The sequence below is a fragment of the Bos indicus genome, chromosome 8 (assembly GCF_029378745.1).
Source record: "Bos indicus isolate NIAB-ARS_2022 breed Sahiwal x Tharparkar chromosome 8, NIAB-ARS_B.indTharparkar_mat_pri_1.0, whole genome shotgun sequence".
Classification (NCBI taxonomy): domain Eukaryota; kingdom Metazoa; phylum Chordata; class Mammalia; order Artiodactyla; family Bovidae; genus Bos; species Bos indicus.
In genome coordinates, this window is record NC_091767.1 from 40,111,267 (window position 1) to 40,135,330 (window position 24,064).

The following is a 24,064-nucleotide window of genomic DNA, read 5'->3' on the forward strand; positions in this document are numbered from 1 at the left end:
ACTAGGTGTGCCAATCACCACTGAATGTCATTGATCCTAGGTGCTTTCAGTGGGCAGAGCTAGGAGGCATGTGTTTTCTGGAAAATTAATGGGTTCATTCTGATACTTCTAATTCCAATCAACAGTAGAGGGCTCTTACTTGCTTCCACCTCAGTCCATAGGTGTATTTTTCTTCCCCCACAGTGAGTACCTGGGTCCTAATAACATCAATGTATTTGCTTTTTTAAAAAATGTATTTTAAAGCAAGGGAGTTTTCCTCTTATCCTGCCTCCTTTCCCAGCTACTGGGATAATTTATTTTGACATTCCTCAGTTCCTATAATTTTTCCTAGTTAACTTTTCCCCCCACATTTTAAGCATGTTCAGATTTCTGTAAGTGTATCTTTGCAAAGATTTCACCATGTAGAAATACTGTGTTAACCTTATTTATCATTAGTCATGTGGAGAGCAATTCTCTTGTTTTGAGTGAGGCTGAAATGAGGGTTGTTGACAATAACTTCCATCTGCTTGGCAGTTTACACTTTGCAAAGTACTTCTTTACATGTACTACGTCATTTACTTTTAATGGTTTGAATTCTTTAAGTCCCAGACAAAATGAAGAATACAGAAACTGAGAGCTTCATGAGTGTTTCACAAGGTAGGACTCAAATAATACCTGCTGATTTTTAAGAAGATTCATTTAGAATCTGGCAAATGAAAACTGGCATTATGTAAAATCATACATAATCCTCACTAATAGATGATCTAAAATTTTTTTTAAACATCCAAACTTTATTTTTAATATTTTTGGCCATGCTATGCAATTTATGGGATCTTAGTTCCCTGACCAGGGATTGAACCTGGCCCCTAAGCAGTGAGAGCCTGAGTCCTAACCACTGGAATGCCAGGGAATTCCCTAGATGATCTAAAAATTTTTATACTCACCTCAGCACTTTTTGCCATTGCCATTTTGTAGGAATTTGTGTCTTTCTTAGATTGATATTTTAAAAATATGCCTGCTTTCTAAACATACACCAAACTAAAAATGCCTCTAAAGCATTCTCAAATGTGGTTCTCAAATGTGGCTGTACCACTGAGCCACCAGGGAAGTCTGGGTCACAGCTACACAGAAGGTAGCTTGATCTGGATCTGTATTCTGATTTAAATATTGACACTTGTCAGACACAACTGAGTGACTGAGCATGTACTTAAAGTATGGGCTTCCCTGGTGACTTGGCGGTAAAGAATCCGCTTGCCAATGCTGGAGATGCAGGTTTGATCCCTGGGTCAGGAAGATTTCCTGGAGAAGGAAATGGCAACCCAATCCAGTATTCTTGCCTGGGAAATACCATGGACAGAGGAGCCTGACGGGCTACAGTCCATGGGGTCGCAAAGAATCAGACATGACTTAGCAACTAAACAAGAACAGCAACTTAAAGTATGCAAGAATGTGTTTTGAACTTGACCTAACAGTTGAAAAGTACTGAGCATATTATTTTATCTTTTTCATTAGCCAGCCATATTCTCTTCATTCTAAAATTTACCTGATTTTCATGTTTCAGTGTTTCTAAAATCATGTCATGACCTAAAATTAAATGTGTGTGTACATGAGTGTACACACATTCATTATAACAGCCATATCTAGAACAGGGTTCTTAAAACTGAGTGTGCATCAGAAATATTTGATTACTTGTTATAAATATGAAATCTTAGGCCGGTTTTGGGCTTTTTGAAAAGGCTAAGGTTAACCAGCACCCTGGATGATTCTGATTCATCAGGTCCTTGGACTTTGCTTTGAGCAGTGGTTTACAAAGAATAGACTTAGCTCCTCCCCCTGCCCCAAACTATGTCCGTATCACCTACGAACTTGTTAGATATGTACAATCTCAGACCCTACGCTGGGCCTACTGAATCAGAAACTCTGAAAGTGGGGACTAGCAGTCTGTATTTTTATAGGCCTCTAGGAATTCTGTGACTTCCCTGGTGGCTCAGATGGTAAAGAATTCACCTGTAATGCAAGAGACCTGGGTTTGATCCCAAGGTTGGGAAGATTCGCTGGAAGAGGGCATGGCACCTACTCCAGTAATTTTGCCTGGAGAGTCCTCATGGACAGAAGAGCCTGGCGGGCTACAGTCCATAGTGTCACAAAGAGTTGGACTGAGCAATTAAGCACTGCAAAGAAATTATGGTGTAAGATAAAATTTCAGAACCACTATTTTGAGGAACACTGCCAGTGTTTCCCATACTTCTTTGATGATAAGAATCACCTTGCATGCTTTAAAAATCCCAAATCTGGGCTCCATCCTGGATCTACTGAATTAAAATTCCAAGGCAGGTGGGAAAGTTCCAAGGGAACAGGTTGGAATCTGTAGATCAACAAACTTCTCAGGTGATTCTTATCTTCAGACAAATTTGGGAAATACTGAGGTGGAAAAGCCACGGATTTGCCAATCCACAGCCTTATATTCCCTATTTAGGTTTATCTTGGGTTTTGTGTATATCATTGTATTTAAATTTTATAACACCTTTAGGAACTAGATACTATTATCAAACCCATTTTATAGATGACAAAACTGAGGTTTGAAGAACTTAAAAAACACACTGGGTCATTTAAATAGTAAACCAGAGAGTTGGAACTCAAACTAGGAACTTTCTGACTCCACAGCCTTTGTTCTTAAACTGTTGTAACTGCAAATCACTGATGTTGTTGTTACAATGCAGTATAGCCTTGTGGACAGAAACTTGCCCAGAGACATTCCTTGGGTCAATACTTCAGTGTTGCCACCTGTAATCCCAACCCATCCTTGACCTCCCGTTGTTCACTCCTTCCTTTACTGTTATATTCACTGCACTCTTATTGATGAAACGTATCCATCCTCTTATCTTCTTTTGTTGTTCAGTTGCTCAGTCGTGCCTGACTCTTTGCAACCCCATGGACTGCAGCACGCCAGGCTTCCCTGTCCTTCACCATCTCCCACAGTTTGCTCATACTCATGTCCATTGAGTTGGTGGTGCCATCAACCATCTCATCCTCTGCCGCCCCCTTCTCTTCCCTCCCTCAATCTTTCCAAGCATCAGCATCTTGTCTTTTATGCCTCTTCATTACTCACCTGTTGCTTCTTCTCACAAAAGGATTGTCTTTTGTGAGTCAAAAGACATGCCTCAAGACGCTATTTCAGTCTCGTTTCTTCTGTGAAGAATCCCTGACTACACTGAGCATCAGTGACCTCTCTCTTCTAGGACTTACAGTGACATTCTTGGCCTGCACTGTCTATTTAGTCCCCATCATGGAGTGTCCTGCTTATACATCTAAATCTTTCATCGAGATCTGAAGGTGCTGCTCTGACCCTGGCCAAGTAGTAGGAGTGCTAAAATATCTGTTGACCTTCAATAATGTCAGTGTGGTTTAAGACTCACAAAAAATGAAGATGGATTTTTAAAAGCAATTAAGACAAGTTGTTGGACCTTCTGGGAGAATCTGTGAAGGGGGTTACACTGACTCAGTGGGTTGTTTGCAAGGGTAGTTAGATGAATTTAATGATTATTCCTTCAAATTTAGTTTGCAGGAATCCTACCCTCTCTTCCAGACTTAGAAAAAAATGGGTGGGGGGCGAGAATCTTGTTTTGGTGAGGATGGAATGACAGTTTGGGAGAGGAGGGTGGAGATGTGATGTATGCTTTGTAAAGGGGAATGGCTTTAATTAAAAAAAAATTCCATTGTCATCTCATTCCAGACTAGAATGTATTTTCTTTTAAAAATACTATGGCTAATGCCTATTCTGGTTGCCTTCCAGATGTTAAGGTAGCATCATGTTTTGGAACAACAGCATCCTATGAGGTAACTAACACGAGACTTACTAGTTCTGGAAGAACATGTCTAGGTGTCTCTGAGCTAGGGTCAGGGCCAATGCCGGGGAAAGGGCTCCACCTACTGACCATCTATAGTCACATTGTTTCCTGACAGAAACCTTTAGCTGGGTTTGACTCCGAGCTCTTGCCTCAAAGAGGGTGGCCCCAGAGGCCCAGGGGAGGTTCTCTGCCAACACTCATTGTGTTTCATGCGGAAATTCATGAGGATGTAGCCACACAAAGTGAGGTATTCCAAGAGTATGTTTTCTATGAGAATCTCTTTCAGGAAATGAGTTTTCCTTTGAGGAAAAATATCAGCAGCCTCAGTGTGGAAAATGATAGAACTACTATTTGGTTGAATATTGTTATGTAAAGTTATGGTTCCATCACATGGATTTCAGAGACATCTGTGTTATTAAGGGATGGACAAAACAGAGGGTGATCTTTAGGACTTAACTCTGTTTTAGAAGAGTTTGAATCCATTAGTGGTTTAAATAATTAGTGGTCCATTTCATTTAAAAGTAAAATTATATTTTCTAACATAAAGAAAATTTTATTCTATTTTTTAGGGTATGTTGATGGAAGTGACGAGACACCGACAGAAAGGGTGCCAGTATCTCGACCATTCAGTGTCAAGTTCCTTGTTCAGTTGATAGTTATAATTGTTTATCTTCTCAAGACCCTACTGGGTCACTGAAAAGTGTGTTAGAGGTTGACTAGATGGATAGGTGGGGTTTGTTTCTTCCACCATGAAGATGCATCCAGGACCCTTGATTACAGGCTTGAGAAAGGCTACTTCCTAAATCAACTGTGACCCAAAATTAGACTCTTTTGCTGTTTGGGTGGGAGTGGCATCTTAAAGAAAAGATGTTTTCATTGAATCAGTACACAGGGGAATGTGAGAGAGTGGGAGGACTAAGAGAGAGGAGAAGGAAATGTTCCTGTGGCAACTGGAAAAGGACTTCACAAGCTACATCTTGGCAAGTTGACTTCAGGGGCATCCCACTATGACCCTCAGCAACACTTAATCCCTGGGGAGTTCCAGCCCTTTGGATCCTGATAAGCAAAATCACACTTACCCTTCCATTGAGATGCACTATCAGGAGGGTTTCACCTAAACTAGAATGAGAGGAAAGGAGTGCTGCTTAGCCTAAAATAGGAGTACTGACAGGCAACACTCACTAGTACCAGGCACTGTGCTAAATGCTTTCCACAGGTCACTTCATGGATGCTCCCTACAGTTCAATGAAGCAGGCTAGCATAGGCTCAGGGTTGGGGATTAAGGAACCTGCCTAATGTCCCAGAGCTAATGAGTGAGAAGGCTAAGATCTGAACCCAGCTCTGCGGGGCTCTAGAATCAGTGCTCTTCCCCATGTGACATTCTGAACCTCCAATCAGAAACTGCTAGTGGAATTATCTTAGAGTTAGGGAATCTATGAAAGACACCATGGCCCCTCTCTTTTTAGGTATAGGGAGCTTTTCTGTGCTAGAGTGGACAGAGAGGCCCCTGTTTTCTTTTGACTGACGACCATGTAGCTTCCTCAAGCTTGTGTGTGTGTATGTGTGTGTATACATGTGTACGCATCTTTTTTTGTCTGGAGCAAGTTTGTTGAGCCAAGAATAGTGAAACTGAAGAAATGGAAAGAAGTCAGCTGCACAGTGCCAGGTGATGGAGCCTGAAGTAAAGAGCAATGGACTGGGGTCAGGGATTCTAACTCTGGTTCTGCCATATACAACAACAGCAACAATAATAGTAGCAGCTAACATTTGAGTACTTACAATGTGTCAAGTACTGTTCCAAACCCTTTGTACGTCTTAATTCACTTAATCCTCATGATCATCCTATGGATAAGTACTGTTCTTATTTTACTGATGAGAAAATTGAGTCATACAGAGGTTGTTACTTGCCCCAGGTCATACCAGCTAATAAATGGTAGGAAGTTGGCTTAAAGTCAGGCAGTCTTGGCTTACTACACTAACTATTATGTAATACTGTTTCTCAGCTAACTGATTGTGTCAGTTAACTTTTCTAGGTTTTAGTTTTTCCCATTTATAAATTCACTTTTTTTTTTTAAAGTAAATGTTGAGTTCCAAACTTATCAGGTAGAGATGGAAAAGGCCATGCACACAGAGTACAAAATGCAAAGAAGAAGGCATCCACATGCAACTGGCAGCACCAGGAAAAGCTGGGGTTGGCACTGGAACTTATCTTATGGCTGGACCTCTTACACTGGTCTTAAAATGGCATCCCAGGCAGAGGTACAGTTCAAGGTGACTTTGGGAACTTTTTGATTGAAGACAGGATTTTGGGCACAGGGACACTGCCAGAAGGAAAGAGGTTAAGGAGTCACATTCAGGACCATTCTATCTTAAGTCAAATTCATGTGGGGAGAGGCTGGTCGCAGGGAGACCAATGAGGAGGCCAGAGAACTGAGGACCCCAAATTGGATGGAGAAGGTAGGGATTTCACAGTGGGGCCAGATGCCAGAAATATCAGGAAAGAGGGTGGTGAGGGTGGGACAGGGTAGAGCAGATAGTAAGCCAAATGGTCAAGTGAGAGGGTGACAATGGCTTGCAGAGAAGGACGGTTCAATTGCTCGCTTCTTCAAGCTAAGATTCCTGTGGACTCTGTACTCAGATATGCTTGGCCAGAGCTATGGGATTTATATGACTGAAGCTCAGAGCAATGATCTTTGGAGGAATGTGATAATGACAGGTATGGGCCAGGCATTCCCTCCTACTCACAGTATCTTTTGTCAACAGAAGAATATTGCTCTGTGACAGGTTCATGGCTTTCATTTTGGAGGGATTTTCCTTCCCCAAGGAGGCAGATGGCTTAGTGCTAGCAGGGCAGACTCTGAAGTCAGAAGACTAGACTAAGTAGAGGAGCTACTGACTAGTTAGTTGTGTATCTTGGGCAAGAACTTTCATCTTTCTGTGCCTCAGTGCGTACATGTATAAAATGGGAATAATATCACCCACTTTATAGAGTTGTTGTGAGGATTAAACAAGTTAATATATATAAAGTGACTGGCCTGAGTTAGCCCATAGGAAATATTAATTATTGCTGTTGAGTAAATGAAGGAGCAGAGAGATGAAATGATTGTTTGAGGACTCACAGCTCAGCATTCTAACCCAGGCCCACCTAGCTCCAAGCCTTCCTTAATTTTCACTGTGCCACATTAGGCTGAGAGCAGAGTCTGAACAGAGATGAGAAACAAGTGAACAGGACTGTGGAAATAGTACATCAGATGGCAGAAGGATGAAGAGGAATACAAGAGGTAGCAAGGAAAAATTATGAGGAAGAACAGAATAAAGAACCAAACCTTTCCTGTTTTTCTGATTATTAAATTGAAACAGCCTCACTGTAAAAATTAAAGCATCATAGAACTAAATGACGTAGTCTAACTTCCTCCCCTGCTTCTCTGTCAAATTTTTAAAAAACAAACAAACAGGACTTTATGGTATCATAGAAAGCAGGGGAGACTCAAAAGAGCAGAGGCGGCTGACAAGGCTGGATGCAGGACAGCCAGAGCCACAAGGTTTGGTGTTAGGGAGGGCAGAGAGGGGACATCATGGTAGAGGTTCAAGTGGCAGATGAGGCAGATCTGGTAGTTAGATTTGGAGTGAATCTGGGGTGGGATGGAGCGGGCAGTGGGCATAGACAGCTCCAAGATAAGGAGGCTGGAGTGGAGAGTTGTGGGAATAGGAAACGTTTTGTGCTATAAATCTCTTTGGGAGCCTCATGAAGCTTAGGGACCTCTTCCCCCAAAAAGTTTTAATACCTAAAATAAAAGGCCTAAGATGACAAAAGGTTGCCACTTCTACCCACCACCAACCTCTTGGAATTCAGAACTCCTATAAAGACACTTTCAGTTTTAAGATTTGGCACTTTAGTAAAGTTTCTATCCTTAGAAAGAAACGACTTGCTGCCCTCAGAATCCTCTAAACCCTCTCTGTATAGAAACCCAGATATACCTCCAGAATGCACAATGAGTCCATGTCTCTGGCTCCAGACTAATTTTAGATGAGGACCTATCTTCAAGTAATTTGGATGCCCTAAATGCAGAGCAGTTGTATAAAACATCAGCATCACCACCCCATTTACTTACTTTAGAAGGAGCTGCCAGAGTAGAAAGTGTTTTGGAAACCGTGTTTTGATCAAATCTTCATAATGTTCTCTCCCCAAAATTTCAGTGGAAACCAGAGGCGGGTAATCCTGGGTTATTGACTCATCACAAGAGGTTCTTGGTATGCTCCACATGCTTGGAAGACAGCTAATGTGCTTTTCTATGGTGTTGGATCCATTCCCTCAGCCCCATATGGGCATATTTGGGGTTTAAGTTTGCAAATAAAACTCAGAAAATCACCAGTGACCAAGTGGAGGGCAAGGAGAGGGTTGACAGCAGGTATGACCAGGGTGAACTCGGGGCATATACACTAGGAAAATGAGTTTCTGAGACTTTTTGTGTCATCATTCAATCAGAAACTGGCTGAGCCTGCCTATGAAGTCATTATTCATACAGTAGAGGAGGGGTCTACATAAATAATCCCATTTACTGTGCAATTATATTTTCGTATTTTTGCCTAGCCACAGGAGTATGTCTATAGGAAAGGGTTATTCTACTTTTTGCTCATAGCTTGAAGTTAAAATCATCACCCCAACCAACTACATCCATTGTTGGAAGGACTATTTTGGGTTGGCCCTGTGTAATGTGAAATGAAGAAAAAAAGTGTGCAGCTGAATCTTGATATGGAAATCCAGACTTAAAAACATTCTCTGATGGTTTGGCATCCGTGGGATAAATTGGTCATAGTTTTCAACAACTCAGATCAAAGCCAAATGCTGTTTGCATTCAGACAGTGATTCAGGGACCATGTCTTATTTGGTTTCTTTGAAAATAGAGCACAGACATTTTTTCATACCTTTGAGAGAAATCTTTTGGCCGCCAAATTTGTGCCTTGTAAATATTATTGTACCCTAATACACAATTTTACATCTTGTCTCAGATGTCTTTTTCAGTTATTCCACCATCCCCAAGTGAGTGGCTTGCTGCAGGGAGGGTCTCCTGATGTTAAAGAGAAAAAATAGGCCAACTGGTAAAGATAAAAAAAACAAAATGGGAGTAAATAAAACACATATGGAATGTCTGCTTTCAGAGTTAAAATGTATATGAGTGTGTATGCAAATCAGCCATCCAAATAGAAATCTAGACTGAGCCAACCTTAGGCACAGCTATGAAGGAGAAAAGGCCTTTTATTCCCTTTACCTAGAGAGTCCCTCCTCGATCACCTCTACCTCTCTTCTTTCTCAGGCTATTTTTGATCCTTCTCAGTAAGAGAATCAATATTCACTTTGGAACTCTTCCGTCTGCCATGCATACACTTCCTTTCACTTCTCAGTTCAGTTCAGTCACACAGTCGTGTCCGACTCTTTGAGACCCCGTGAACCGCACGCAGCACACCAGGCCTCCCTGTCCATCACCAACTCCCGGAGTCCACGCAAACCCATGTCCATCGAGTCGATGATGCCATCCAACCATCTCATCCTCTGTCATCCCCTTCTCCTCCTGCCCTCAATTTTTCCCAGCATCAGGGTCTTTTCAAATGAGTCAGCTCTTTGCATCAGGTGGCCAAAGGATTGCAGTTTCAGCTTCAACATCAGTCCTTCCAATGAACACCCAGGACTGATCTCCTTTAGGATGGACTGGTTGGATCTCCTTGTAGTCCAAGGGACTCTCAAGAGTCTTTTCCAACACCACAGTTCAAAAGCAACAATTCTTCTGCTCTCAGCTTTCTTTATAGTCCAACTGTCACATCCATACATGACTACTGGAAAAACGATAGCCTTGACTAGACAGACCTTTGTTGGCAAAGTAATGTCTCTGCTTTTGAATATGCTATCTAGGTTGGTCCTAACTTTCTTTCCAAGGAGTAAGGGTCTTTTAATTTCATGGCTGCAGTCACCATCTGCAGTGATTTTGGAGCCCAGAAAAATAAAGTCTGCCACTGTTTCCCCGTCTATCTGTCATGAAGTGATGGGAGTGGATGCCATGATCTTCGTTTTCTGAATGTTGAGCTTTAAGCCAACTTTTTCACTCTTCTCTTTCACTTTCATCAAGAGGCTCTTTAGTTCTTCACTTTCTGCCATGAGGGTGGTGTCATCTGCATATCTGAGGTTATTGATATTTCTCCTGGCAATCTTGATTCCAGCTTGTGCTTCATCCAGCCCAGCGTTTCTTATGATGTACTCTGCATATAAGTTAAATAAGCAGGATGACAATATACAGCCTTGATGTACTCCTTTTCCTATTTGGAACCAGTCTGTTGTTCCATGTCCAGTTCTAACTGTTGCTTCCTGACCTGCATACAGGTTTCTCAAGAGGCAGGTGAGGTGGTCTGGTTTTCCCATCTCTTTCAGAATTTTCCACAGTTTATTGTGATCCACACAGTCAAAGGCTTTGGCATAGTCAATAAAGCAGAAATAGATGTTTTTCTGGAACTCTCATGCTTTTTCCATGATCCATCGGACGTTGGCAATTTGATGAACTATGGATGGAGCTTTCACTTCTACTATCCTTCAAATGCATGTATCCTGTGCCCCTTTTCTGTGGGCTTTGCTTGTCAGGGAGGAGTTCCAGGGGTAAGTGAGAATTATTTAAATGACAATTCTTAAAAAAAAAAAATCAGCTCATAGCCAGTTTTTATTTTTATTTTAATAAACAGATTTTATTTTTTGAATTGTTTTCTAATTTTGTTTTGTTCATTTAATGGACTTTATTGAGTGTGTATTATACAGAGTACAATGGCTGTGGTGTAGTGGGAATTATAGAAGGAAATGGCATCCCACTCAAGTACTCTTGCCTGGAAAATCCCATGGATGGAGGAGCCTGATAGGCTACAGTCCATGGGGTTTCAAAGAATCGGACACGACTGAGCAAATTCTCTAGTTGTTAATTGGGGGTAAGAGTCATATACACAAAATGTTAAACAGCATGACAACATAGAGTAACAACTTGCAAATGATTTTATCATCTGATTTTATCTTATGAATGCTTATATTGTACATTCAGTGTGGCAGACACTTTTCTAAGTGCTTCTCAATAATAACTAATTGAGTCTTTAAAACAAATATTTAACTCATGTAGTCTTCAAAACAATGTTCCATTATTATTGCTATAGTCATTCCTATTCTGAAGATGGAGAGCTAGGCAGGGAGTGGTCAAGTGACTTCCATAGGGTTACACAGCTATTAAGTTTGGAACCAGGACTAAATTCCAGCTGTTTGGCTCCAGGTTCTGGGTCCTTAAATCATCTTGATGCAGCATCTCCAGCTTTAGGTAATGAGTGCCAAGTGCGAGAGAGACATGGGCTCTGAGTTGGACAGCAGGACCCATTCTAGGTGAGCTGAAGCAGTCAGAGTGCTTTATGACAATGGCTCTTACCCTGGCTGCCCATTACAGTGATCTGGGAAGTTTTTAAAAAAATCCCCGTGCTTTGACCAGGTATTAAATCAGAATCTCTAGAGGTAAGGCCTGGCCAGTTATATGAAGTATTCTAAAGGGGCAGACAGCATGGAAACCACTGCAGGGAAAGGGCACTAAAACTGGATCCTGGAAAGTGGGTTGGAGCTCATGAAGTTCACAGGAGAGAGGGTGGTCAGATGGGAAATGGAGAGGCAGAGAGAACGGTCTTTTCTTTTTTCCCTTTTCCTCTTCTCTTCCACCACCATGCTTCTGGATCTTCTTCCAGCCACCCTTCCTTTTTTTCCTCCTGTTTTCTGACTTCGTTGTCCCCTTCTTTCCTTTGCTTTTCTCCTGCCTCCTTTCAACCCTCTCTCCCTTTCCTTCTTACATCCTCCTGCTGCCCAGTCTCTTCCTTTCAGTTCATGACCTTTTGGTCATCTCACTTAACATTTTTCCTCCTCCCAGCAAAAAGAGAGCAGAGGTTGGGGCTTTTGGGTCAATGCAAGACCCATTCATTGTGCTCCTGAAGGGAATTAAAGGAAAGCCTGGGAGTACAGATCCGACTTCCAAGTGGTATAATTAGGATTAAATACTGGTAAGAACTGTGCTGTATTCTTTGGGACCAAGATCACATGGTATGCCTGGCTCTGTGGTGAGGGGAGAGAGGAGAGCTTGAAAGGTGTCTTACCCTCAATATTTAGCTAAAATAATGCATGTTCATATCTTACAGTTTTCTAAGATGGAAGTCTGACCTGAGTCTCACTGGCAGGGTTGTATTTCTTTCTAGATGTTCTAGGAAAGACTCTGTTTCATTGCCTTTTCCAGCCTCTAGAGGCTGTCCACATTCCCTGGTTCATGGTTCCTTCCTCCATCTTCAGAGCCAGCAACACAGAACCTCTCTTGCCATGCTTTCATTACATTACAGTACTTTCTCCACCTCTTTTCTTCTGCCTTTTCTACTTGTAAGAACTCTTATAATCACATCAGACCCATCTGGAAAATCCAGGATAATATCCCTATATTTAAGGTTATTTTATTAGCAACCTTAGTTCCATTTCCACCTAATTCCCTTTGCCATGTAACCTAACATATTCACAAGTTCCAGGGATTAGGATATAGACATTTTAGTAGGGACATTAATCTTTCTATAACAGAAAGCCTCACAGAATAGGAGGAGCAATGGACAGTAAAGTTCATTTCATGTAGATAACAGCAGATACAAAGGCATAGGGGCTTTGGAGAGTGTTCAAGGTAGGTTTTGAAGAACTATAGTTTAGTATCACTTTGTAATATCATGAAACAGGCCATTACATTGTCACTTATACAGTATATATTGTTCTTAAAGTTTACATATTATTATGTTTACCACATATTTCAGCAAAAAAATCTTACAGTAAATAGTACTCTTTGAGGGCAATACAGTATTACAGCTAACAGCATGTGCCATGGAGGGTAGGTTCTAGTCCTATCTCTACCACTTATTAGACTGATACCTATAAAGATTCAGTAAGATCAAGAATCTCAAGTACCTTGCTCTGCCCCTCAGTTCAGTTCAGTTGCTCAGTCATGTCTGATTCTTTGTGACCCTATGGATTGCAGCATGCCAGGCTTCCCTGTCTATCACCAACTCCTGGAACTTGCTCAAAGACTCATGTCCATTGAGTCAGTGATGCTATCCAACCATCTCATCCTCTGTTGTCCCCTTCTCCTCCTGCCTCCAGTCTTTCCCAGCATCAGGGTCTTTTCCAATGAGTCAATTCTTCCCATCTGGTGGCCAAAGTATTGGAGCTTCATTCAGCTTCAGCTTCAGTCCTTCCAATGAATATTCAGGACTGATTTCCTTTAGGATTGACTGATTTGATTTCCTGGCAGTCCAAGGGACTCTCAAGAGTCTTCTGAGCACCACAGTACAAAGCATCAGTTCTTTGGTGTTCAGCTTTGTTTATGGTCCAACTCTCACAACCATATATGACTACCAGAAAAACCAAAGCTTTGATTATACAGACCTTTATAGGTAAAGTAATGTCTCTGCTTTATAATATGCTGTCTAGGTTTGTCATAGCTTTTCTTCCAAGGAGCAAGCCTCTTTTAATTTCATGGATGCAGTCATCATCTGCAGTGATTCTGGAGCCCAAGAAAATAAAGTGTGCACTTTTTCCATTGTTTCCCCATCTACTTGCCATGAAGTGATGGGATCAGATGCCATGATCTTTAGTTTTCTTAAGCTAGTTTTATGCCAACTTTTTCACTCTCCTCTTTCACTTTCATCAAGAGGCTCTTTAGTTCCTCTTTGCTTTCTGTCATAAGGGTGGTGTCATCTCCGTATCTGAGATTATAGATATTTCTTCCTGCAATCTTGATTCCAGCTTGTGCTTCATCCAGGTCTTGTAGGTCTCCATAGAACCATTCAACTTCAGCTTCTTTGGCATTAGTGGTTAGGGCATAGACTTGGATTACTGTGATATTGAATGGTTTGCCTTGGAAGCGAACCAGGATCATTCTGTTGTTTGAGATTGCACCCAAGTAATGCATTTTGGACCCTTTTGTTGACTATGAGGGATACTCCATTAAGGGATTCTTGCCCACAGTAGTAGATATAATGGTCATCTCAATTAAATTTGCCCATTTAATCTGGTCCATTTAAACCGGTCCAGTTTCCTGATTCCTAAAATGTTGATGTTCATTCATGCCATCTCCTGTTTGACCACTTCCAATTTGCCTTGATTCATGGATCTAACATTCTAGGTTCCTATGCAACATTGTTCTTTACAGCATTGGACTTTACTTTCATCACCAGTCACATCCACAACTGGGCATTGTTTTTGCTTTGGCTCAGCCTCTTCATTCTTTCTGGAGCTATTTCTCCATTCTCCTCCAGTAGCATATTGGGCTCTGCCCCTGGCACATAATAAATGTGAGCTGCTATTATTTCCATTGGCTTCCCAGCTGGCACTAGTGGTAAAGAACCCGCCTGCCAATGCAGGAGACACAAGAGACGCAGGTTCCATCCTTGAGCTGGGAAGATCCCCTGGAGGAGGGCAAGGTGACTCACTCCAGTATTCTTGCCTGGAGAATCCCATGGACAGAGGAGTCTGAGAGGCTACGGTCCAAAGGGTTGCAAAGAGTTGGACACAACTGAAGTGATTTAGCACACATGCATGTGCTATTGCCATAATTAAACTATGTCTTATGCTAATGGCTTATAACTTGCCACTCTTACTTTCTCTCTCTCTCTTTTTTAACCTCACTGTGAGGCTTGTGGGATCTTAGTTCCACAACCAGGGATTGAACCTGGGCCCTCAGCAGTGAAAGTTCAGAGTCCTAACCACCGGACTGCCAGAAAATTCCCTCACTTTCTCCCTAATGTCCATTTTTTGATGGGAAAAAAGAAAGCAGTGATAGGAAGAACATTTCTGACCTATGTAGCCTGTTGAAATAACATTGTTATTATCAAGTTCAAACTAACTACTGAGCCCTTAATTCAATCTAGAACTTAAGGACTCTCTGCTCCTGCTGCTTTTGCCAACAAATCCAAATGGTATCTATAGCTGAGTTTTAAATGACATTTGGTTATGAATGTAGAAGACAGAAAAGCAAGGGGGTTCCAGGCTAAAAGGTGTGTTCCAGGCTAAACGGAAACTTCCTAAGGTAGGATTAATATTAATAACAACAGTGACAGAAATGAGTGGGACTCAGAGATGCCTGGATACAAATGTTTTTATTTCTAAATGTAATTCCAGGAAAATCTTGGCTATGTTTTATTTGGGAATGAGATAAAGTCAAGTTTCTATAGGAATTTGGGAATACATATCTTTCCTATTAGGTGCTGAGTTGTGAGACTACATTTGTTAATCAGTAACTGAGAACATGTAAAAATGGCCTGGTTTTTCCTATCAGTTGTCTGACAACGAAATTGATATGCTTACTCTATCTGGTCCCTAGAAGTTGACCAGTTGTTCTGAAAGGGGGCCTTGTGCAATTATTAGGGAAGTGGGATGTTTCTTGCTTAATATTATACTGAAAAAATAGCATAGGATCTTGAAAACAGCATAAGTTATAACTTTAAAAAAAATTATATCACAAAACTATTTAATTATTAGGTGAAAGTGAAAGTCACTCAGTCATATCCAACTCTTTGCAACTCCATGGACTATACAGTCCATGAAATTCTCCAGGCCAGAATACTGGAGTGGGTAGCCTTTCCCTTCTCCAGGGGATCTTCCAAACCCAGGGATTGAACCCAGGTCTCCCACACTGCAGGTGGATTCTTTACCAGCTGAGCCAAAAGGGAAGCCGAAGAATACTGGAGTGGGTAGCCTATCCCTTCTCCAGTGAATCTTCCGGACCCAGGAATGGAACTGGGGTCTCATGCATTGCAGGTGGATTCTTTACCAACTGAGCTATCAGGGAAGCAATTACTAAATAGTAAGTGCCTTTAAGTTTGTCTTGCTTATCTTTGTATTCTCCATGGTGCCTTATAGAAGACTGTAGATATTTCTATGAATTGGTGTCAGCTATTTGTTTAACAAATAAAAGGGATCTACTGGCTCCTACAAATGAAATAGTCCAGTGGTCAGATGGAGATCAGGTCTGGCCCCTGTTTTCTGCAGCCTTTTCCACTCTGCCATTCACAGAGTATCAGCTCTTTCTGTAGGCTGAGAGGAAGACAGCTTCACCTCTGTCTCTTCTCAACACATAGAAGAGGAAAAGTCACCTTTCCAAGTGGCTCCCTAGAAGCTACCATACCAAAGAAACTTCCTCCCATGAGAACATCTCAAGAACCTAAACTGAGTCACATGCTCATCAATGAACCTATCCTTTTGTCAGATGAATGTCATGTCATGCATTGATTGGCTTGTGTATGAATTTATGAGCAATTCACTTTAACCAGGGGAGGGAGATTTCTCTCAGAGTCATCCAGCCCATTCCTGGAGCTGGGACTGGGGTTCATTTCCCCTGAAGGTCTGAAACTCTGTCCCTTACCAATAGAGGAAGCCCCTGGTTGCACATGTGTGCTGGTCAGTGTTGCAGTTCCCATTTGGTCTTTGCAATAACTCATGTAGTTGAACTGAGGTCCCCAGTTGCTCAGGAACTAGCTCAAGTTCTCCCAGTAAGTAGTGAAGTTAGAATTTCTAGGTTTTCTGATTCCAAAGTCCATCCTCCTTCTAACACACCACCCTTCCCCAGTGAATGAACAAATAAATGTATGTTGGAAGCAGGACTCTCAGCTCTGAAAGGGTAACAGAGTAATGGTTAATGTGAGAGAATCTTTCTCTTTGAAGTCTGGCCATCCCTCTAGGAGCTGGGTGACACTAGGAAGACGTCATGCCTCTCTGCTTGTTTCCTCATTTATAAAATGGCAGTTGTGCTAGATCTTATCTCTTTGGGATGTTGTGAGAATTAAGTGAGCTAATCCTGATAATGACCTTGAAATAGTGTTTCCAGCCTGAAGTAGGTCAACATCCTTGCCTAAGTTAGGTCTACTTTGGGGAGAAATTGGTTATTTGTCCAGTGGATAATAAAATTACACTTCTTCCTTCTCTACAGGATTAAAAGGGGATAGAAGTATTTATACATGTGAAAACCTTCTGAATGCTTCAGCATCATACGGGTTTAGAATTTTTAGAAAATTTCCAAACGTGTTCAAGCTACTCTGCAAGGGTATTTGGAACTTGAAGTGGATAAAGGAGAAGTCTGAAAATCTACAGAATCACTTTCTTTTCAGAGCTTAATTCTACCCAAAGCTCATTCATTGTTCTTCGTTATCCTGATGGTATCCTAATGCTGTCCTCCCCTTTTCATTTCCTCGCATCTTCCTCTCTGCACCCTCATTACATCTTTCCCTCTTTTTTTACTCCCCATAATTTAGTCAAATAATTTTTGGAAGAAGATTTCAGTGTGTGATGCAAATGACATGATTTGGAATCACGTTAAGGAGGTAGTGGGGTGTCAGATAGGGAAGGATCATCTTGTCATTGGAGGGCGAGACTCACCCTGCTGATTCTAAGCATTGCACAGAGACTGAATTATTTTCCCCAAGAAACAGGAAATAATATTTTAATCTTCAATTCTCAGTGAAGAGCCTGGGGGCAGAGAAAGAGAATGACAGGTGTTTGGACGCTTTTGGAGTATTGAAATGATTGTGCATATACACAAAGGCAATGGTTAGTGCTCTTCACCATCTCTGAAAGTAGGGGAGCCATTCTTTTACCTCCTCATTAATTCATACTTTCAATTAGCATTAATTACTAATGCCCAGCACTATTGTTAGACCATGAAGGGCTTATAAAGTAATGTAAATTCTGTCTATTTATAAGGTACTTACAGAAGGCAGTTATGGATAAGATAGCATCATGATGAGGTAATTAATTTTATAATACTATATATAAGTGGCCAGTTTGAATATTAAGTGAAACTGGAAACTGCCACAGGAAACTGGCTGCCTGTGAAATATTGTGTATATCTATGAATTTATTTTTATTTCGGTAAACTGTAGATATACCTTAGTAATATGTCAAGAAATATCCTGTAAGCCTTTGTAGAGTATTAGATGCATCTCAATTGGGCTTGTACAAAAATAGAAGAAAAATTTCACCAGTAAAAAAAGATGGAGAGACATTGTATAGAGTAAAATATTGCGCATTTTGGTCAGTTGTGTGTGGAATGATACATTTTAGACTCTGACTTATAGTTTTGGCCTTAGAAAGGAGAAAAGGCATGATGCTATGAACTTAATGAATATAAATAATAATTTTTAAAAATTATATCACTGATGTATAAGCAGGAGAGTCTGGGCTAACTATATTTGTGGCAAAATTAATAGAAAGATCAACTTAAAAGCTTTATTAGGATATCAAGCACTGATAACATTCCATTATTTGTACTACTCAGAAAGTGGAAATTTTTCATCTTACACATTTAGTTCCCCTCTTTAAGTTGGCAAACACTGACTTTTTCCACTGTATTTCTATATAACTGGACTCTTACCAGCTCGTGTGTGTGTGTGTGTGTGTGTTTTAATAGTTATGCATACTATCACTGGTGTTGTTAGCTTAATTTATCTGCATTTTGGAGTTAAAACTCTCTATAGACACTTTACAGGAGTAGGAATCTGATCATAGTTCTTTGCAAGTTTATAAATGCTTTGCTGTCAGATCACTCAGACTGACGCAAATAGTAGCTCTCCTGAAGCTCTGCAGTCAGGATGTTCCCTCCGGAGTCTACTCTGCTCCACTACCACATCACTGAGACTGTAAATGCTCCTATTTTGTACTCTAGCTTTGTGTGAGCAGATACACTGGACTCTGCTTTTTTATGTCCTTTCTGATGCTGATTCCTTCTCTTGAAATGTTCTTGTTTATCAATTCTCTACCCATTCTTTGAAGTCCAGCTGAAACAGCCAAGCTACTTATTCAGTGTTCTGTAGTAGGAAATTATTCCTTCCTCCTCCACACTCAGTTGTGCTTGTGTGACACTGATTACAAGATGTCTTTTACTTATACACCTGCAGTGTATTTTATACACATTCAAATAGCATGCATAGTTATTGTGTAAGGTAGCAGTGTTGAAAGGTCTTGGGGCTTTTAGACTGGCAACCCAGATCTGTGTCCTACTTTCATTAACTGCTTCCCTGGTGGCTCAGATGGTGAAGAATCCGCCTGCAGTGCCGGAGACCTGGGTTCGATCCCTGGGTTGGAAAGATCCCATGGAGGAGGGCATGGAAACCCACTGAGTATTCTTGCCTGGAGAATCCCCATGGCCAGAGGAGCCTGGCGGGCTACAGTCCATGTGGTCTCAAAGAGTCGGACACAACTGAGCGACTAAGCACAGCAGCATGATGCATTAAACATGCAGCAAATTCAGAATAGCTTAACTGCCATGAAATAAAAAGCTCAACAACAACAACAAGCTTCCAGCTTTCTTACTCCTAAATAGGAGACTGCCAGTGGCCATCTCATATGATTACTTCGATGAGATAATATCTGTAAAGAGCCTCTGTTTGTTTGCTATTTCTCAGGCCCTGGGCAAAATGCTTTATGTAACATCCTCCATGTACAATGTCTACATGTGTAATTCCTTTGCCCCAGTCCTGGGACAGAGTAGGTGCTCATTAAGTATTTCTCAAATGAAAGAGAACTGGACTTGAGCTGGCAGCAGGTCCCCGTCTGCCGAGTCAGCTGCGCCGAGTCAGCTGGGGAGATGCAGGCAACTGAGGACTCCAGAGAGGACAGATACAGCTGGGATGTTGTTCACACTTATCTGGCTGAAAGGCTACCATGGTATGATTTCTAAACACAATGGAGAGCTCATAGAGAAAGAAGAGTGTCATTTTTGAATTGCAACTATTTCCTTTTCCACCATCTCATTATTCTTCCCTCCCCAGTTCCTGCTGATCAGTTCAGTCCAGAAGAGGCACTTATCTCATTCTGAGTCACTCCATGGTTGTATTTGGAACACTGTATTTTTACTATATCCCAGGGAATATATCCCTTAGAAGAAATGGAGTAGCTCTCATAGTCAAAAAAGAGTCAGAAATGCAGTACTTGGGTGCAATCTCAAAAACAACAGAATGATCTCTGTTCGATTCCAAGGCAAACCATTCAACATCCCAGTAATCCAAGTCTATGCACCAACCAGTAATACTGAAGAAGCTGAAGTTCAACAGTTCTATGAAGACACTCGAAACCTTCTATACCTAACACCCAAAATAGATGTCCTTTTCATCATTGGGAACTGGAATGCAAAAGTAGGAGGTCAAGAGATACCTAGAGTAACAGGCAAATTTGGCCTTGGAGTACTAAATGAAGCAGGGCAAATGCTAACAGTTTTCAAAAGAGAGTGCACTGGTCATGGCAAACACCCTCTTCCAACAACAAAAGAGATGACTCTACACATGGACATCACCAGATGGTCAATACCGAAATCAGATTTATTATATTCTTTGCAGCCAAAGATGGAGAAGCTCTATACAGTCAGCAAAAACAAGACCAGGAGCTGACTAAGGCTCAGATCATAAAATCCTTATTGGCAAATTCAGACTTAAATTGAAAAAAGTAGGGAAAACCACTAGACCATTTGGGTATGACCTAAATCAAATTCCTTATGATTAGACAGTGGAAGTGACAAATAGATTCAAAAGATTAGATCTGATAGAGTGCCTGAAGAACTATGGATAGAGGTTCATGACATTGTACAAGAGGCAGTGATCAAGACCATCCCCAAGAAAAAAGAAATGCAAAAAGGCAAAATGGTTGTCTGAGGAGGCCTTAAAAATAGCTGAGAAAAGAAGGGAGACTAAAGGCAAAGAGAAAAGAAAAGATATACTCATGTGAAAACAGAGGTCCAAAGAATAGCAAGGAGAGATAAGAAAGCCTTCTTAAGTGAACAATGCAACGAAATAGAGGAAAACAATAAAATGGGAAAGATTAGAGATCTCTTCAGGAAAATTAGATACCAAGGGAACATTTTATGCAAAGATGGGCACAATAAAGGACAGAAATGGTATGGACCTAATAGAAGCAGAAGATATTAAGAAGAGGTGGCAACAATACACAGAAGAACTGTACAAAAAAGATCTTCATGACCCAGAAAACCATGACGGTGTGATCTCGCACCTAGAGACAGAGATCCTGGAATGCGAAGTCAAGTGGGGCTTAGAAAGCATCACTATGAACAAAGTTAGTGGAAGTGATGAAATTCCAGCTGAGCTATTTCAAATCCTAAAAGATGATGCTTTTGAAAGTGCTACACTCAATATGCCAGCAAATTTGGAAAACTCAGCAGTGACCAAGGACTGGAAAAGGTCAGTTTTCATTCCAATCCCAAAGAAAGGCAATGCTAAGTAATGTCCAAACTACCACACGTTTGCACTCATCTCACAAGCTAGCAAAGTAATGCTCAAAATTCTCCAAGCCAGGCTTCAACAGTATGTGGAGTCATGAACTTCCAGATGTTCAAGCTGGATTTAGAAAAGGCCGAGGGACCAGAGATCAAATTGCCAACATCCATTGAATCATTGAAAAAGCAAGAGAGTTCCAGAAAAACATCTACCTCTGCTTTATCCACTATGTCAAAGCCTTTGACTGTGTGGATCACAACAAACTGTGGAAAATTCTTCAAGAGATGGGAATACCAGACTACCTTACCTGCCTCTTGAGAAATCTGTATGCAGGTCAAAAAGCAACAGTTAGAACCAGGCATGGAACAACAGACTGGTTCCAAATTGGGAAAGGAGTTCATCAGTGCTGTATATTGTCACTTTGCTCATTTAACTTATATAAAGAGTACATCATATGAAATGCCAGGCTGGAAGAAGCCCAAGCTGGAAGCAAGATTGCAGGAAGAAATATCAGTAACCTCAGATGTGCAGATGACACCACCCTTATGGTAGAAAGCAAAGAGGAACTAAAGAGCCTCTTGAAAGTAAAAGAGGAGAGTGAAAAAGCTGGTTAAAAACTCAACATTCAAAAAACTAAGATCATGGCATCTGGTCCCATCACTTCATGGCAAATAGATGGCAAAACAAAGGAAACAGTGAGAGACTTTATTCTCTTGGGCTCCAAAATCACTGCAGTGGTGACTGTAGCCATGAAATTAAAAGAGGCTTGCTCCTTGTAAGGAAAGCTATGACCAACCTAGCATATTATAAAGCAGAGACATTACTTTGCTAACAAAGGTCTATCTAATCAAAGCTATGGTTTTTCCAGTAGTCATATAGGGATGTGAGAGTTGGATTCTAAAGAAAGCTGAGGGCCAAAGAATTGATGCTTTTGAACTGTGGTGTTGGAGAATACTCTCGAGAGTCTCTTGGACTGCAAGGAGATCAAACCAGTCGATCTAAAGGAAATCAGTTCTGAATCTTCATTGCAAGGACTGATGCCGAAGCTGAAACTCCAATCCTTTGGCCACCTGATGGGAAGAACTGACTCACTGGAAAATACCCTGATGCTGGGAAAGATTTAAGGCAGGAGGAGAAGGGGATGACAGAGCATGAAATGGTTGGATGGCATCACCGACTCAATGGACATGAGTTTGAGCAAGCTCCGGGAGTTGGTAATGGACAGGGAAGCCTGGCATGCTGCAGTCCACGGGGTCTCAAAGAGTCAGACAGGACCGAGGGACTGAACTGATCTGAACTGATGGAATGTAAGGACATTGTAGATCTCCCTTACTGGCAATAAAAAAGAAAATCAACCAAAGCATTGTACCTATTTAGTGGTAAATGTCTTAGGAATTGTAGAAGCTTTTGAAAATCCCACCTAAATAAAAAATGACATTTGTACCCTCAGGTTCTTATAAGTGAAGAGAATTTCGGGAATCTCCAGGTTGATGACTCATAACTTTCCCAGTGTTTTATTCTCATGAGCCATCGATTAAAATAGGGTGTAGCATTATATTTTTCTCTCCCAGCAAAGCTGTTCCCATCAATTTGGAAGTTTTGGAAGCTTCTTCAAGCCCCTAGGATATAATTACATGCATAAAACCATTGTATTTTAAATGATATTTGAGGTACGTTGGAAAAGTTTTTTTTTTTTTTGCAGCCTCCACTGAGGCTTGTCTTGTTCCTGGGGAGCAGTAAGTACAGTACACAAATCTGGATGAAGAGTATTTCCCATGATGCATTGAAAGGTCAGTGTTCCCATCTTGCTCTGCTCCTGAAGGCTGGAGTTAATGAGGAAGAGTTTGTATGTGAATGTCAGGCATGTTGCAATAACTAGCCACAATGGAATAGTCATGGCAACTTCCATCACTTGGTTTCTTTGTTTTTGTGATGTTGCTGCATGCTTCATTTTATGAGTATTTTCTTTTCTTGTGTGTGGTTGAACCCATCTATTGCCATCTTGGGCTTGGATACTTGTATTTAAAAGGAGAGGAAGAACAGGGGGAGAAACTGGAAAACTGACAAAATGATATATCCTAAGAACTTATTGCTTTATTTTACTGCCTCCACTTCTGCTGACAGATATTCTGGTGATTAATATTCTGATGAGTCTGTGACTTTGTCAAAGGGGGGAGAAAAAAAAAAGCCTTCCCTGAAGAGAATCTTGAAAAGCAGATCGTAGTGAGACATAGGAAATATTGTGAAAACTGGACTTTTTGGTGACTTCATATCTTGGATACAGACCAACTCTAGTAATATTATTTCTGAAGTAAGATAAATGAAAATTATCAACAATCTTTGGTAAATCATTTGCATACTTGAGGGCTTTTATCTTGATCATAGCATCTACCACGTGAATGGTAATTTATATTTCAGTGAGAGCCCTGGAATAGAATATAAGGAGTGGTGGCAATCTAAGTGTCTTTAGATACCCTCATTCATTTTATTCACGAGGGTGAATAATATTCTCACTGTAGACGGGTCTAACTGGAGAATATCCTGTGCTTTACATACATTGACTCCCAAGATGGAAATCTGTGCATCTGTGGCAGTACATGTAGGGGACCATTAATAGTTGGCTTTCTGGGGACAGCCTCTTGAGGATTCTGACCAAATCACGCAGAAGTGCTGGGGTCACTTCATAGGTAGGGTATGAAGCTGAGGATGTTCAATTCTTAAGAATGGTCCACTCTGTAGATGCAACATACACAGGGAATGTGCCTCTATTCCTAGCAGTCTGTATTTACAATTTTACATCCTTGTAACACTTTCATCACCTTCCTCTCTTGTCTGCCTATTCTTTACTTTAAAAAGTTGCCAAAGGCATCTTCATTCATCCATTTTCAAAGTTATATGCATCCAGTCGTATATTTGAAAGGCTCTTTAGCCAT

General features: G+C 41.0%; 1 protein-coding gene across 2 annotated transcripts in view; it reads left to right on the top strand.

Moving 5' to 3' along the window:
- The window catches only part of GLIS3 (GLIS family zinc finger 3), a 695,814-nt gene that overhangs the window by 168,486 nt on the left and 503,264 nt on the right, over nt 1–24,064 (top strand). The window lies entirely within an intron of this gene.